The 18704-nt window shown below is 35.7% G+C and overlaps 1 non-coding gene across 1 annotated transcript; it reads right to left on the bottom strand.

Moving 5' to 3' along the window:
* Nucleotides 1-17605: 17605 nt before the first annotated feature.
* Nucleotides 17606-17678, bottom strand: TRNAK-UUU (transfer RNA lysine (anticodon UUU)). The gene has a single exon. It is a non-coding gene; the product is annotated as a tRNA-Lys (tRNA).
* Nucleotides 17679-18704: the final 1026 nt, after the last annotated feature.

The following is an 18704-nucleotide window of genomic DNA, read 5'->3' as shown; positions in this document are numbered from 1 at the left end:
AAAATTGAGAACAAAATTGAGAATTCTCATATAATCTTTTCCCGTCCCACACACATACACAACTTCTCCCAATATCAACATCCTGCACCAGAGGGTACATGTGTTATAATCCATGAACCTACAGGCACATCATTATCATACAAAGTCTGTAGTTTATATTAAGGTTCCCTCTTGGAGTTATACATTCTGTGGGTTTTGACAAATGTATAATGACATGTATCCACCTTTATGACATACAGAATAATTTCACTACCCTAAAAATCTTCTGTGCTCTGCTATTCACCCTACCTCCCCCCTAACCCACGGCAAACCCCCAGGCAAACCCTACCTCCCCCCAAACCCCCTTTTTAAGATCTCCATAGTTTTGCCTTTTCCAGAATGTCATATACTTGGAATCATACAATATGTAAACTTTTCAGATTGGTTTTTTTCACCTATTAATATGCAATTAAGATTCCTCCACTATCATGGCTTGATAGCTTACTTCATTTTTAGCACTGAATAATATTCCATTGTCTGGATGTACCACAGTTTATCCATTTGCCTATGAAAGGACACCTCTGTTGCTTCCAAATTTTGAATATGAATAGAGCTGCCATAAACATCCGTGGGTAGGTGATTCATTTCTTTTCATCTTGGCATAACATTCTACTGTGTGGAGGTGCCATAGTTTATTAGCACTCACCTATTGTAGGACATGTTGGTAGCTTCCAAGTTTGGACACTTATGAATAAAGCTGTTATAAACATTTGTGTGAAGATTTCTTTGCTGACATACGTTTTCAACTCATTTGCATGAATACCAGGGAGAAAAATTGCTGGATTGTATGATAAGAGTATATTTAATTTTGTAAGAAATTGCCAAAACTGACTTCCAAAGTGGCTGTATTTTGAGACCATTTGTATATCTTCTTTGTGCATTTCATTCTCTTTCCCATTTATTAATTGGGTTGTCTTTTTTTTTAATTTAAGAATTTTATTTATTTTTTTATACAGCAAGTTCTTAGTAGTTATCCATTTTATACATATTAGTGTATATATGTCAATCCCAATCTCCCAATTCATCACACTACCACCCCCCCCACCACTTTCCCCCCTTGGTGTCCATACATTTGTTCTCTACATCTCTGTCTCAATTTCTGCCCTGCAACTGGTTGATTTGTACCATTTTTCTAGGTTCCACATATATGTGTTAATATACGATATTTGTTTTTCTCTTTCTGACTTACTTCATTCTGTATGACAGTCTCTAGATCCATCCACGTCTCTACAAATGACCCAATTTCGTTCATTTTTATGGCTGAGTAATATTCCATTGTATATATGTACCACTTCTTCTTTATCCATTTGTCTGTCAATGGGCATTTATGTTGATTCCATGACCTGGCTATTGTAAATAGTGCTGCAGTGAAGATCGGGGGGCATGTGTCTTTTTGAATTATGGATTTCTCTGGGTATATGTCCAGTAGTGGGATTGCTGGGTCATATGGTAATTCTATTTTTAGTTTTTTAAGGAACCTCCGTACTGTTCTGCATAGTGGCTGTATCAATTTACATTCCCATCAACAGTGCAAGAGGGTACCCTTTTCCACACCCTCTCCAGCATTTGTCATTTGTAGATTTTCTGATGATGCCCATTCTAACTGGTGTGAGGTGATACCTCATTGTAGTTTTGAGTTGCATTTCTCTAATAATTAGTGATGTTGAGCAGCTTTTCATGTGCTTCTTGGCCATCTGTCTGTCTTCTTTGGAGAAATGTCTATTTAGGTCTCCTGCCCATTTTTGGATTCAGTTGTTTGTTTATTTAATATTGAGTGGCAGGAGTTGTTTATATATTTTGGAGATTAATCCTTTGTCCATTGATTCGTTTGCAAATATTTTCTTCCATTCTGAGGGTTGTCTTTTCGTCTTGTTTGTAGTTTCCTTTGTTGTGCAAAAGCTTTTAAGTTTCATTAGGTCCAATTTGTTTATTTTTGTTTTTATTTCCATTTCTCTAGGAGGTGGGTCAAAAAACATCTTGCTGTGATTTATGTCAAAGAGTGTTCTTTCTATGTTTTCCTCTAAGAGTTTTATAGTGTCTGGCCTTACATTTAGGTCTTTAATCCGTTTTGAGTTTATTTTTGTGTATGGTGTTAGGAAGTGTTCTAATTTCATTCTTTTACATGTACCTATCCAGTTTTCCCAGCACCACTTATTGAAGAGACTCTCTTTTCTCCATTGTATATCCTTGCCTCCTTTGTCAAAGATTAGTTGACCCTAGGTGTGTGGGTTTATCTCTGGGCTTTCAATCCTGTTCCATTGATCTATACTTCCGTTTTTGTGCCAGTACCATATTGTGTTGATTACTGTAGCCTTGTAGTATAGTCTGAAGTTAGGGAGTCTGATTCCTCCAGCTCCAATTTTTTCCCTCAAGACTGCTTTGATTATTCGGGGTCTTTTGTGTCTCCATACAAATTTTAAGATTTTTTTGTTCTAGTTCTGTAAAAACTGCCATTGGTAATTTGATAGTGGTTGCATTGAATTTGTAGATTGCTTTGGGCAGTATAGTCATTTTCACAAGATTGATCCTTCCAATCCAATAACATGGTATATCTCTCCATCTGTTGGTATCATCTTTAATTTCTTTCATCAGTATCTTATAGTTTTCCACATACAGGTCTTTTGTTTCCCTAGGTAGGTTCATTCCTAGGTATTTTATTCTTTTTGTTGCAATGGTAAATGGGAGTGTTTCCTTAATTTCTCTTTCAGATTTTCATCATTAGTGTATAGGAATGCAAGAGATTTCTGTGCATTAATTTTGTATCCTGCAACTTTACCAGATTCATTGATTAGCTCTAGTAGTTTTCTGGTGGCATCTTTAGGATTCTCTATGTATAGTATTATGTCATCTGCAAAGAGTGACAGTTTTACTTCTTCTTTTCCAATTTGTATTCCTTTTATTTCTTTTTCTTCTCTGATTGCCATGGCTAGGACTTCCAAAACTATGTTGAATAATAGTGGTGAGAGTGGACATCCATGTCTTGTTTCTGATCTTAAAGGAAATGCTTTCAGTTTTTCACCATTGAGGACGATGTTGGCTGTGGCTTTGTCATATATGACCTTTATTATGTTGAGGTAGGTTCCCTCTATGCCCACTTTCTGGAGAGTTTTTATCATAAATGGGTGTTGAATTTTGTCAAAAGCTTTTTCTGCATCTATTGAGATGATCATATGGTTTTTATTCTTCAATTTGTTAATATGGTGTATCACATTGATTGATTTGCTTATATTGAAGAATCCTTGCATCCCTGGGGTAAATTCGACTTGATCATGGTGTATGATCCTTTTAATGTGTTGTTGGATTCTGTTTGCTAGTATTTTGTTGAGAATTTTTGCATCTCTATTCATCAGTGATATTGGTCTGCAATTTTCTTTTTTTGGAGTATCTTTGTCTGGTTTTGGTACCAGGGTGATGGTGGCTTCATAGAAGGAGTTGTGAGTGTTCCTTCCTCTGCAATTTTTGGAAGAGTTTGAGAAGGACGGGTGTTAGATCTTCTCTAAATGTTTGATAGAATTCACCTGGGAAGCCATCTGATCCCTGGCTTTGTTTGTTGGAAGATTTTTAATCACAGTTTCAATTTCATTACTTGTGATTGGTCTGTTCGTATTATCTATTTCTTCCTGGTTCAATCTTGGAAGGTTATACCTTTCTAAGAATTTGTCCATTTCTTCCAGGTTGTCTATTTAATTGGCATAGAGTTGCTTGTAGTAGTCTCTTAGTATGCTTTGTATTTCTGTGGTGTCTGTTGTAACTTTTCCTTTTCATTCCTAATTTTATTGATTTGAGTCCTCTCCCTCTTTTTCTTGATGAGTCTGGCTAATGGTTTATCTATTTTGTTTATCTTCTCAAAGAACCAGCTTTTAGTTTTGTTGATCTTTGCTATTGTTTTCTTTGTTTGTACGTCATGTATTTCTACTCTAATCTTTATGATTTCTTTCCCTCTACTAACTTTGGGTTTTGTTTGATCTTCTTTCTCTAGTTCCTTTATGTGTAAGATTAGATTGTTTACTTGAGATTTTCCTTGTTTCTTGTGGTAGGCTTGTATTGCTATAAACTTCCCTCTTTGAACTGCTTTTGCTGCATCCCATAGGTTTTGGATCGTCGTGTTTTCATTGTTATTTGCCTCTAGGTATTTTTTGATTTCCTCTTTGATTTCTTTAGTGATCTCTTGGTTATTTAGTAACGTATTGTTAGCCTCGATGTGTTTGTGTTTTTTACGTGTTCTTCCCTGTAATTGATTTCTAATCTCATAGCGTTGTGGTCAGAAATGATGCTTGATGTTATTTCAATTTTCTTAAATTTACTGAGGCTTGTTTTGTGACCCAAGATGTGATCTATCTTGGAGACTGTTCCGTGTGCACTTGAGAAGAAAATATAATCTTCTGTTTTTGGATGAAATGTCCTATAAATATCAATTAAATCTATCTGGTCTATTGTGTCATTTAAAGCTTGTGTTTCCTTATTAATTTTCTGTTTGGATGATCTGTCCATTGGTGTCAGTGGGGAGTAAAGTCCCCCACTATTTTTCTGTTACTGTCAATTTCCTCTTTTATAGCTGTTAGCAGTTGCCTTATGTATTGAGGTTCTCCTATGTTGGGTGCATATATATTTATAATTGTTATATCTTCTTCTTGGATTGATCCCTTGATCATTATGTCATGTCCTTCCTTGTCTCTTTTAACATTCTTTATTTTAAAGTCTATTTTATCTGATATGAGTATTGCTACCCCAGCTTTCTTTTGATTTCCATTTCTATGGAATATCTTTTTCCATCCCCTCACTTTCAGTCTGTATGTGTCCCTAGGTCTGAAGTGGGTCTCTTGTAGACAGCGTATATATGGGTCTTGTTTGTGTATTCATTCAGCGAGCCTGTGTCTTTTGGTTGGAGCTTTTAATCCATTCATGTTTAAGGTAATTATCAATATGTATGCTCCTATGACCATTTTCTTAATTGTTTGGGCTTGTTTTTGTAGGTCCTTTTCTTCTCTTGTGTTTCCCATTTAGAGAAGTTCCTTTAGCATTTGTTGTAGAGCTGGTTTGGTGGTGCTAAATTCTCTTAGCTTTTGCTTGTCTGTAAAACTTTTGATTCCTCCGTCAAATCTGAATGAGATCCTTGCTGGCTAGAGTAATCTTGGTTGTAGGTTCTTCCCTTTCATCAATTTAAATATATCATGCCACTCCTTTCTGGCTTGTAGAGTTTCTGCTGAGGAGTCAGCTGTTAACCTTATGGAAGTTCCCTTGTATGCTATTTATCGCTTTTCTCTTGTTGCTTACAATATTTTTTCTTTGTCTTTAATTTTTGTCAATTTGATTACTATGTGTCTCAGCATGTTTCCCCTTGGGTTTATCCTGCCTGGGACTCTCTGCACTTCCTGGACTTCGGTGGCTATCCTTTCCCATGTTAGGGAAGTTTTTGACTATAATCTCTTCACATATTTTCTCAGGTCCTTTCTCTCTTCTTCTTCTGGGACCCCTATAATGTGAATGTTGTTGCATTTAATGTTGTCCCAGAGGTGTCTTAGGCTGTCTTCATTTCTTTTCATTCTTTTTTCTTTATTCTGTTCTGCAGCAGTGAATTCCACCATTCTGTCTTCCAGGTCACTTATCCGTTTTTCTGCCTCAGTTATTCTTCTGTTGATTCCTTCTAGTGTATTTTTCATTTCAGTTATTTTATTGTTCATCTCTGTTTGTTTGTTCTTTAATTCTTCTAGGTCTTTGTTAAACATTTCTTGCATCTTCTCGATCTTTGCTTCCATTCTTTTTCCAAGGTCTGGATCATCTTCACTATCATTATTCTGAATTATTTTCCTGGAAGTTTTCGTATCTCCACTTCATTTAGTTGTTTTTCTGGAGTTTTATCTTGTTCCTTCATCTGGTACATAGCCCTCTGCCTTTTCATCTTATCTATCTTTCTGTGAATGTGGTTTTTGTTCCGCAGGCTGCAGGATTGCAACTTCTGCTGTCTGCCCTCTGGTGGATGAGGCTATCTAAGAGGCTTGTGCAAGTTTCTTGATGGGAAGGACTGGTGGTGAGTAGAGCCGGGTGTTGCTTTGGTGAGCAGAGCTCAGTAAAACTTTAATCCGCCTTTCTCCTGATGAGTGGGGCTTGGTTCCCTCCCTGTTGGTTGTTTGGCCTGAGGCGACCAAACACTGTAGCCTACCTGGCTCTTTGGTGGGGCTAATGGCAGACTCTTTGAGGGCTCACGCCAAGGAGTACATCCCAGAACTTCTGCTGCCAGTGTCCTTGTCCTCATGGTGAGCCACAGCCACCTCCCACCTCTGCAGGAGACCCTCCAACACTAGAAGGTAGGTAAGGTTCAATCTCCTCTGGGGTCACTCTTCATTCCCTTGGCTCCCGATGCACACACTATTTTGTGTGTGCCCTCCAAGAGTGAAGTCTCTGTTTCCCCCAGTCCTGTCGAAGTCCTGCCATCAAGTCCCACTAGCCTTCAAAGTCTGATTCTCTAGGAATTCCTCCTCCGGTTGCCAGACCCCCAGGTTGGGTAGCCTGACGTGGGGCTCAGAACCTTCACTCCAGTGGGTGGACTTCTGTGGTATAAGTGTTCTCCAGTTTGTGCGTCACCCACCCAGCAGTTATGGGATTTGATTTTATTGTGATTGTACCCCTCCTACCATCTCATTGTGGCTTCTCCTTTGTATTTGGATGTGGGGTATCATTTTTAGTGAGTTCCAGTGTCTTCCTGTTGATGATTGTTCAGCAGTTAGTTGTGATTCCATGCTCTCTCAAGAGGGAGTGAGCACACGTCCTTCTACTCCACCATCTTGAGATTGCTCCAATTGGGTTGTCTTTTTATTGTTGATTTTAATAGAAATCACATTGTTCAGATTTTCTGTTTTCTCATTTGCCAGTTTGGGTAATTTTTGTTTTTAAGGATTTATCCATTTCATCTAAGTTGTCAACTTAGAGTTATCAATCTACCTTTATTAATAGTTAACAATCTGCTAATTGTTAAACGGTTTTAAGTTAACGATTTCTGTTTATTAAATGGAGATTAACAAAATATCCCTTTATTAACCTTTTCATGTCTGTATAATATGCAGTATTGTCTCTCTTTTATTCCTGACATGAGCAATTTGTTCTCTCTCTCTCTTTTGTTTTCTTTCTTCTTTTAGTAGTATTTCTAGGGGTTACTCATTTTTATACTCTTTTCAAAAAATAAACAATTGACTTGTGTAATCGTCTCCATTGTTGGTCTGTTTTCTATTTCATTTATTTCAGGTCTTATTTCTATTCTATTCATTCTTCTACTTTAGTTTTGATTTATTCTTTTTCTATATTGTTAACATGCAAGTTCAGGTAATTTATTTTAAATATTTCCTCTTTTGTAGTATAGGTAATTAAATCTACAAATTTATCTTTCAGCCTTACTGTAGAAACAATATTTTTATTATAATTTTTATTATCATTCATTTCAAAATATTTTATACTTTTCTTTGAATTTTTTGTTCGATTTATGGGTTATTTAGAAATATGATGTTTAATTTACAAACATTTGGATATATTATACATATTTTCAAAATATTAATTATTAATTTAATTCCACTGTTATCTGTGATCAAAGAATATGGCCAATATTATTTCAGTTATTTTAAATGTATTAAGACTCACATGTAGTTTCCAACATAGGGTATATTTTGAAAAATATTCTATGTGCACTTGACAAGAAAGTGTGTTCTGCCATTCTTTGTTATATGTAATTGTCACTTAAGTCAATTAGATTATGTTGTTCACATCTTCTGTATTCTTACTGGCTTTTTTAAATCTGCTCTATCAATTAATCAAGAAAGTGTTAGAAAGTTAGAATCTCTAAATTTGGTTGTGGATTTGTCTATTTCTCCCCTTAGTTAAGGAATTTAATCTAATATATTATAAGAACTTTTATTGGAACACACATTCTGTGTGTGATTATGTATTTTTGATAAACTGGCACTTTTATCCTTATGAAATGTCCCCCTTAGCTCTATAAATACCCCTTCTCTTGAAGTCTACTCTGTCTGATATTAACAGAGTCACATTAGCTTTTACGTTTAGTAAATTGGAAACCCGATTTATATGCATCTTTTAAACTTTTAACCCAGGTCATCATATTTAAGGTGTGTTTTGATAAATAAGTTATACTAAGTATATTAGTCAGGGTTCTCCAGAGAAACAGTCTTAACCACCGGACCACCAGGGAAGTCCCTATATTTAATTTAATTTATAGATTTATTATAAAGAATTGTCTCCATATAAAGATTATGGAGGCTGGCAAGTCCCAAGATCTGCAAGGTCAGTTGTCAGGCTGGAGACCCAGAAGAGCAAATGGTTTAATTCCAGTATGAGTTTGAAGGGCTGAGAACCAGCAGAGCTAATGGTGTAATTCCAATCTGAAGGCCAGCAGGCTTGAAACCCAGTCAGAGCTGTTGTTTCAGTTCAAGTCCAAAGGGAGGCAAAAAACCAATGTCCCAGTTCAAAGGCCATTAGGCAGAAATAATTCACTTTTACTTGGGGGGAGGATCAGCCTTTTTGCTCTATTCAGTCATTCAACTGATTAGGTGAGGCCCATCCACATTATGGAGGATAATATGCTTTACTCAGTCTACTGATTTAAATGCTAATCTTATCTAAAACAGCTTCACAGAAACACCCAGAATAATGTTTGACCAAGTCTGGCCACCATGTGCCCCAGTCAAGTTCACACATAAAATTAACAATCACACTTAAGTGGTGATTTATTAATCATTTCTGCTAATTTTTTCCTTTTTCATGAAATAGTCAATTAACATTTAATGTAATTAATGATAGAGTAGGATATAAGTTGACTGTATTGGTATTTGTTTTCTATGTATGCCACATATTTTTTTGTTTCCCAGTTAGGATTAATCAAATATTTTAGTATTAAATTTTATTTTCTGTATGGTTTTAAATTTATACCTCCTTCATTTTCTTACGGCCACTCTACAGATTACAATATGCATCTTTAATTTAGCACCATTTACATCAAATATCCTACCTACTTCATGAATAATATAGGAGCTTTTCAACAATGTAATTCCATTTAGACTCCTCACACCGTCTGTGTTATTGTTGCCATTTACTTTACCTCTATATATGCTACAAACCCTACAACACGTGACTATTTATTTTGCTTTTAATGGCCAGTTGTCTTTTTAAAATAATATATGATATATACAGAAAACAGGTTGGTGGTTGCCAGAGTTCGGGGTGAGGGATGGGCAAAATGGATGAAGATGGTCAAAAAATACATATATTATATATTTTATATATATTACAGTTCTTACTATGCATAAAACCATATTAACTGAATCCTGTGCACACTGGAAAAATGTACTCACTTTGCACAGGTGTCTGGTAACTGAAGTTCTGTGCAAACTGGGAACATTGTTCTGATACACACAAGTTTCAGTCAAGGCAGTACTGTGCAAATTGAGGACTGCCTATACTATATATCTGTGTATATAATTTTAAATATATGAATATTTGTGTGTATTATATTATTATATATTATATTAAATGTTATATATTAAACTATTATAAACATTATTGTACATATAATGTATATTACAATAGTTTGCAAAGTCCTTTTATGTTGTACATTGTGTGTATATATATATGCATATATATATATGTATATACATTCTAGTTCCCTTTATTCCTTCCTGCATATCAAGATTTTTTTCTAGTATTAATTCCCTTCCGCCTGAGAAAGTTTCCTTAGTATTACTTATAGTAAATATTTGCAAGAAACAGATTTTCTCAGCTGTTGTCTACCTGAAAATGACTTTATTTTACCTTCATTACCTTTATTTATTTATTTTTGTCCACCTCTTACCCAACCTCTGGCAACACCAGTCTGTTTTCTGTATCTATGAGCTTGGTTTCTTTCAGATTCCACATATAAGAGAGATCATACAATATTTGTCTTTCTCTGTCCAACTTACCTCATTTAGCATAATGCCCTCAAGGTCCATCCATGTTGCAACAAATGGCAGGATTTTCTTCTTTTTTTCCCCTGGCTGAATAATATTCCATTATTCACACACACACACACACACACGTACGCACACACCTCGTTTTCTCTATACATTCATCTGTCCATGAATACTTCGTTTGTTTCATGTCTTGTCTACTGTAAACAATGTTGCAATGAACATGGAGGCACATATATATTTTCCAGATAGTGATTTTGTCTTCTTTGAATATTTACCCAGAAATGGAATTTCTGGATCATACGGTAATTCTATTTTTAATTTTTTAAGGAAACTTCATACTGTTTTCCATAGTGGCTGAATCAATTTACATTCTTACTAATAGTTCATAAAGGGTTCTTTTTTCCTCCACATTTTTGCCAACACTTCTTATCTCTTGTATTTTTAATGATGGTCATTCTAACAGGTGTGAGGTGATATCTCATTGTGGTTTTGATTTGCATTTCCTTGATGATTAGTGATGTTGAGCACCTTTTCATGTACCTGTTGGCCATTTGTATGTCTTCTTTGGAAAAATGTCCATTTAGTTCCTCTGACCATTTTTTAATTGGATTTTTTGTTTTGCTATTGAGTTGTATGCATTCTCTATATATTTTGGGTGCTAACCCTTTATTAGATATACAATTTGCAAATATTTTCTCCCATTCCACAGGTATCCTTTTCATTTTGTTGTTGGTTTCCTTAGCTGTGCGGAAGCTTTTTAGTTTCATGTAGTTCCACTTGTTTATTTTTGCTTTTGCTGCCTTTGCTTTTGGTGTCAAAACCACCCACCTGCCAAAAAAAAATTGCCAAGATCAATGTCAAGGGGCTTTATTTCTCTGTTTACTTCTAGTATTTTTATGGTTTCAGGTCTTACATTCAAGTCTTTAATATTTTTTGAGTTGATTTTTGTGTATGGTGTAAAATAGTTTAATTGTTTTGCATGAGCTGTCCAGTTTTCCTGACACCATTTATTGAAAAGACTATCCTTGCTTCATTGTATATTCTTCTCTCTCAACTTCATTCTTGAAAAAATTTTTTGCTGGATAGAGAATTATAGACAGACAGTTCTCTTTTTCCTTTCAGCACTTTAAAGATGTTATTCCTCTGTTTATTGGCAATAAGGCATTCTTATCATTGTTTTCCTGCAAGTAATATTCTTGCCAACTAAGTACTTTTAAGATTTTCTCTTTATCTTTAGTTTTCCGCAGTTTCATGATAATAGGCATAAGTGTGGATTTCTTTTGTTTATCCTGATTCGGGTTTCACTGAGCTTACTGTATATGTAGGTTAATACATTTCACCATTTTTAGAAAATTCTCAGTCATTATGTCTTTTTTTTTTTTTTGCTTCCTTCTACTCCTCACCTTATTTATTTATTTATTTTTTACATCTTTATTAGAGTATAATTGCTTTACAATGTTGTGTTAGTTTCTGCTGTATGACAAAGTTAATCATCTATATGTATACAAATATCCCCATATCCCCTCCCTCTTGAGCCTCCCTCCCACCTTCCCTATCCCACCCCTCTAGGTGGTCGCAAAGCGCCAAGCTGATCTCCCTGTGCTATGCAGCTGCTTCCCACTAGCTATCTATTTTACATTTGGTATTATATATATGTCAATGCCATTATGTTTTTAAATAATTCTCTGTCTTATTCTCTCTCCTGTCATTCTGGGATTCCAATTACACATAGGTTAAATTTATTTTTACATTGGTCTGTGGTTCTTGAATGCTCTTTCTCTCTCTCTACTTCAGTTTGGATACTTGTCATTAGTCTACCTTCATGTCCACTGATCCTTTCTTCTGCTGCTGTATTCAGTCTGATATTAAGCCCATTGAATGAATTACTTGTTCTGATATTGTATTTTTCTCTTATAACATTTCCACTTTTTAAAATAGTTTATCTTCTTGATGAAATCTCTCATTTGTTAATTTCTTGTTTGTTCATGTATGTTATCTACCTTTTGTATTATATACTTTAACATGTTTTTTCATAGTTATTTAAAGTCTATCTTTACCAATTCAGACATGTAGATTATCTGAGTCTCTTCTCTTGTGTTTGTTTCCTTTCTTGTCCATGGGTCACAGTTCTCTGTTTCTTCTCATCTTTCTTAATTTTTTATCGTATGTGAAACAACTTTGTGTAAGAAAATTAAAGACTGAAGTAAATATGCTTTCTCCCAGAGAAAGCATAATCATTCCTCTGTCAGACCACTAGTATGTGGGATTTAAATATTTAAATATGCAGTTGAATTGAATATGGGTATTTTTTTGCAACTATATTTAGATTCAGTTCCCCGATAATGACTTCATATATTTTGAGGGTTAGATTAAGACATTCCTTTTAGCAGAGATTCAAATCTGAGACCAGTGAGACTTCAAATATCTATGTATTACACCCAGTTGCTTGTTGTAAGGATATAGGAAATAAATCTCTCTTTCACTTTCTGACCACCCCCCCTGCCGTCTCCCTCTCCCCATGGCTGCACCCAAGTCTCCCTCTTCTTCTGACCCTCTTACAACTTTTTGGTTCATTAGGGAGTTTTCTGTACACTCTAGCTCTGATCCTACATCTTCAAGCCTCAGGAGGTCCTTCTAATCCTTAATTCCCTGCCTCAGTCTTTATTAGGCCACTGTAGTGTACTCAATGAAGATTTTGTGTGCACCTTGGGAGTAAGAGCTGTCAGTTCTCTTTCTCCTCTCACAGCCTCCTGCAGGCTACTGCCTTGCACTCATGAAAGATCTGTGCACCTTGGAGGGTCTTAGTTCTCCTGTTCCACTTCAGTGTCCTCCTCCTGGTCATTATCTTGCACTCAGGGAAGGGTTCACAAGTCTGTCTCATCTCCCCTGTCCTGCTCTCAGCCATTAGTGTGATACTCACATGCAGCCAGCCAGAGCCTTGAAGGAGATTTGGCAAGTGGATGTAGAGTGCTTTTAGACTCCTCAGAATTTGAATTTGTCACATCAGACATATGTAGTCAATAATAATTCGTTAATAGTTTGGTTTCTCTTCTCAGCCATCCTTGGGGAGTTGTTCCTACTTCTGCATTACCTGCAGAGATGAAAGCACCAAAGGACCCCTTGCCATTTCTGCAATTTAATTCATTCAGGTGCCTCTGTGTCTTCAGTGTGCTGATGTGTTTTGTAATTTATCCACGTTGCTCTCATGACTGGGGTGGAACTTTTTGTTTCCTACCCAGAAGTGGAAGTCCTTTTCAAAACTTATAGCCAAAGAATATCTATAAAGCATTTAAGATTCATCATTTTGTGATGGAACTTAAGACACTATTATTATGGCACTGCTTGAACCTGAAATTTATTTGAAATTTCATGATTTATATTAAAAATTTCACCCAAAGTGTACATTCATCTTCATATTATGACAGGATCAAAGAAAAAAGGTGCCAATGACTTGACAAAAAGTCATTAAAGTTCCATGTTTGTTTCTGTCTAAAATGGCACTTTGAATAACTTTACCATGCTTTGCAATGAGCCCTGGAATTAATATTTGTGCCCTAAGTTGTGATGCACTTAGCACAGCACAGAATGGGAAGTTTGTGATAACACTGCCATTACTGCCAACACAGGGATGTACTAAGGATATTCGAGGCATGCGTCTGTGAAGCAGAGAGGGAGAGCTTGAAAATACACCACGGTAAGCTGAAGGAGAATTGCTATCTCATAGGAGATGGGATGTGGTGGTAGGAAAGTCATATTTATAATTACTAAAAAAAAAAAAAAAGAGAGAGAGGCTGGATCTAGGCATCCATCTTGAACAGGACAAGGGCCAAGTATTGAAGGAGCTCTTGAATGACAGCCTAGATTTCCTCACCACTAGGAGGACAGAGTGGGCTTGAGGAGAGTGAAGCTAGGTGGTAGGGTCTCCTTATTGGGAAAGGGAGGGGGAGTTGCCTATGGACAGGCAGGTACATCTCCTTACAGCAGGAGAATCAGTATCAGGTGAGCATGTAGAGAAAGGAGATATTGGATTAATTGGAGCTTGAGTATCTGTCATACAGAAAAGATAGAGAATTAAATTGAGTTCCAAGGAAGAGAATTTCACAGGAGGTACCTGACATTCAATCCCTTCGTTCTTCTTTCCCACATCTAACCTTGGTTCTCTGCTTTTCCTACTTCTCAGCCACCCATAAAATACATGATTTCCAAGGCCTTTTCTTTCACAGTCCACTGTCCATTTCATTACCAAGTATAATCTTTGATTTAGGCTTAGCTCTGTGTTGAAAAATCCTTTGTGGATTCTGGTCCCCATGTCCTTTGATCCTGTCAAGAGCTTCTCCTGAAAATTGAAGTTCTACTCCTGGAGTTTCTAGAGAAACATCCATCTAATGGGAAGGGAGAAATGGAATCAGTCACAAGGTGGCAGAAGAGTTCAGCCCCACCCTTTACGAAGCATCTTGAGAGGCCTCTATTTCTTCCTGAACTGGTGGGAGGGTTGAAGTTCTATCTGATCTGCTGGGACTTCTGAGAATGGGACCTCAAGAATGACCCTAGCTCCACTGAACCCCTCAAGGCCAGGCTCAGAGGAAGCCCCAGTGGAGGTGCCCATGAGGACACATCTTCCACACACGTCTTAGGGAACTTCCCATTGAAAGTTGGGAAAGGAGTGGACAGAGCATTTCACTTCCACATCGTCCTCTGTTTGGATTAGGAAATACTACCTACTTTCTGCTTATGTGGATGGAAAAATATTTTAAAACCAATTATATAATGGTAAACTCATGGTATTAAAAACTGCTGTTTTTGAGAAGAATTTATAATAAATAATCTTCATATTAAAAACAAAACAAAACAAACAAGCAATAAAAGGAAATGAAAATGTAAAGTGGTGGCTGTGTAAAGAGATTTTCTGAATGAGCCGTGCAATCTGGGCAGTGGGACAGGATCCTGGCAGATCTCTCCCACATTCCATCTCCCTTGCCCAATTCCATCCACATGGGCCTCCCTGGAGACCTTGGATCCAGTCCCAGCACCCAGGCCTTTGCAAGTGCCATGCCCTCTGCCCAGAATGTTCTACTGCTTCCCCAAGAAGTTCCCGTGGCTCACTCCCTCATTTCCCTGACAACTCCCCACTGTCTTAATACTTTATTCTACTTTAGGACTTATCACCTGAAATTTTCTTATACTTTTTTCATTTGTATTGTCTGTCCCCCCATTAGACTAGGTGGTCCATGTAGACAGGGATGTTATTAGTTTCTTTTCTGTAGCCCATGTTCCCAGAACAAGGATTGACACATCTTACATGTTCAGCTAATATTTTAATTATTGATGAATCAAAAAATGAATAAGTTAAAGGAGGCATATCAAAAAGAGAATATATCAAAATGTTGAGAGTAGGTATTTTCATCTATTGTGATTATGTTCTTTATATTTTTCAGAATTTCAGAATATATTACACATTTTTCTATATTCTCTACAGATTCTAGGACCAGACCACCTTGGGTGAAAGGCCCATCGTGGTCATTAACTAGCTCTGTAGTCAAGGATATATGAATTAATATCTATGCGTCTCAGTTTCCTCATCTGTAAAATGGTGGTAAAGAAATACATACTCTCAGATTGTTCTAAGAATTGTATATTAAGTGCTTTGTAAATATTAGTCATTATGTTAACATCATCATTACTATGTTATCGTATCATGTGAACTTTGATAATTGTACAGCCTTTATAGAAATGTCATACTTTATCCTTTTATCCTTCTAATCTGATTTTTGTAAAAATGTTGGATTTTCATTTTCTCACATTATGAGGCACACTGGGTAGTCAAAAGGATGGTTGCCACACTTTTCTTAAGCAGTTCTAAAAACTGTTCTGTCTCTGTAATACTATTAGCATTCATTTATTTTAACTCTTCATTTTTAAATAATTTTAGGCTCATATAGAAGTTGCAAAAATAGTATGGAAAATCCTAGTATCCCTTTCATCCATCTTCCCCCAGTGATATCAACTTATACAACCAAGGTAGAATGATCAAAACTAGGAAATTAACATTGGTACAATACTATTAAATAAACTACAAACCTTATGTGGGTTTCATCAGTTCAGGAATACATTCATTTTTTGAGAGTGTGTATGTGTAGTTCTGTGAAATTTTATTACAGATATGGATTTGTGTAACCATCAACATAATCAGGATACAGAACTCTTTTATCACCACAAATATATTCTCTCATGTTAGCCCTTTATAATCACACCTTTCCACTAACCCTGGTCATCACTTATCTGTTATTCATCACTATAATTTTGTCATTTTTAAAATGTTATAAAATTGGAGTCAAACAGTATGTAACCTTTTGAGATTGGCTTTTTCACTTAGTATAACACCCTTAGGGTCCATCCAAGTTGGTGTGTGTAACAATATTCATTTCCTTTTTATTGTTGAGTAGTATTTATTTGTATGCATATACCATGATTTATGTATTCACTGTTGAAGGACATGTGGATTGTTTCCAGTTGTGCACTATTGCAAAATCAAGCTGGTATAAGCATTAGTGTACCAGTTTTTTATGCATCTATGCAGTCATTTCTGTAGAGTAATTACCCAGGAGTGGGAAAATTAGGTCTTATGGTGAGTGTGTGTTTAATTTCATAAGAAACTGCCAAAACATTTTGCAGAATGGCTGTATAAATTTACATTTCCACCAGCCATGTGAGAAGTCGGGGTTTTGCAGAGCTTCCCTTGGATACTGACAGTATATTTTCCTTCAGTCATTCTAATTTGTGTGCAGTGGTATCTCATTGTGGCTTTAATTTACATTTCCCTAATGGCTAATGGTATTGACCATCTCCTTATGTGCTAATTTGCCATCCAGATATCCCTTTTGGTTAAGTGTCTGTTTCTATCTCTGACGATTTTCTAATCAGATTGTTTTCATAATGTTGAGTTTAGAGAGTTCTCTATATTTCCTGGATACGAATCCTTTTTCGGTTATGTGGTTCACAAATAATTTTCTCTAGTCTGTGGCTTTTTGTTTTCATTCTTTTAACAGTGTCTTTCAAAGAACAGTAGTTTTTGATCTTTATGAGCTCTAGTTTATCAGTCCTTTCTTTTGTGGATCATGCTTTCAGTGTCCTCCTCTATAACAAGGGTCATGAAGATTTCCTGCCTATGTTTTCTTCTAAAAGTTTTAGAGATTTACATTTTACATTTAGATCTTTAATTCGTTTTTTGAGTTAATCTTTGTATAAGGTGTGAGGTTTATGTTAAGGTTCATGGGGTTTTGTTGTTTGTTTTTTCATGTGGTGCCTAAGTGCTCCAGCGTTATTTGTTGAAAAGGCAACAAACCCTTCTTCCACTGAATTGCTTTTGCACCTTGTGGGAAATCAGTTGGCTGTACTGGTAGTGAGTCTATTTCTGAGTTCTCTATTCTGTCCCAGTGATCCATGTGTCTATCCCTCTGCCAAATACCACACTGATGGCAGAGTTGTACACTAAGTCTTGAAATTGGGTAGAGCAATTCCTCCAATTTTATTCACCTTTCACAAAATTGCTTTAGCTATTCTAGTCCCTTTACTTCTCAATATAAATTTTATTTTATTTTATTTTTTTCTTTTGGCACCTGGACAGGGACTTGAACCCTGGGCCCTCAGATTAAAACTCTGATGCTCTACCACTTGAGCTACCCAGGCACTCTCAATATGAATTTTAGAATCAGTTTGTCTATATCTTAGGTGACCAGACTTTTAGAGAGTCAACCTGGGAATTATCATACTAGACAAAATAAATTATAATAACATAATATGTAATAAATAATTATACACAAGCAGTATTACTTTAATATAACATAAAAATCAGGGTTTATATGTATATTAAAATTGTATATTATTTTGTATTATTTTGGAATTGTAATATTTGCTCCATTTACTTTTATATTACCTAACTGACATTTTTTAAACAAAATAAAAAATATGACTACTTAATAGTGGAAGTTAGTAGTAACTAATTGTTGAACTAATAAGTAATACCTGTGAGAAAATATAACAAGATTTTATGTTTCTGCCCTCTGATACAGCAATTTATTTTAACTCTTGATTGCATATTTGAATATTGCAGGCTATAGTTTAGTTTTTCTTAAGATGCATACATGTAAGAAATTTAGGGGAATATAAATTCAAAAGGGTATAGGATATTAATACATTTAATTTTAAAATAACAATGACATAATTCTTTCTGTCCCATGCTACATGGGTTATTTTTTCTCCTTCTGTTTCCTTTTCCAATAACATTTCTCTACAAAGCCTGTAGCTTTTGTGATAAGTCGTGTTTTTCATGCAGTGATAAGAGGAGCACAAACATATGGTTTCCTTTGACTTGCAGCTCTGCCCTCAGCCAGTCCACCTACACTGATTCCTTGCGTAAGTCCAATGTGATGACATGAAACTAAATGTTTTCTCAGCAAACACTTCTTAGCCTAGGGTACTTAGGATTTTACTTATCAGCAACAGTAGATTTTTAGATTTATAGGAATTAATTTCCAGCTTTCCAAAATGTCCACTTTCAAAACAAATGTTTGAAACACAATGTACTTTGAATCTACAGGCTTATTTTGATAGACTAGCTGTGTGTCACCCATTTAAAAAATCTTATTTATTTATTTATTTTTATTGGAGTATAATTGCTTTACAATGTTGTGTTAGTTTCTGCTGTACAACGAA

This window comes from Eubalaena glacialis, chromosome 2 (assembly GCF_028564815.1).
Source record: "Eubalaena glacialis isolate mEubGla1 chromosome 2, mEubGla1.1.hap2.+ XY, whole genome shotgun sequence".
In the NCBI taxonomy this organism is placed as follows: domain Eukaryota; kingdom Metazoa; phylum Chordata; class Mammalia; order Artiodactyla; family Balaenidae; genus Eubalaena; species Eubalaena glacialis.
The sequence above is the reverse complement of the archived record's forward strand: the minus strand, read 5'-3'. Positions and strand labels throughout refer to the sequence as shown.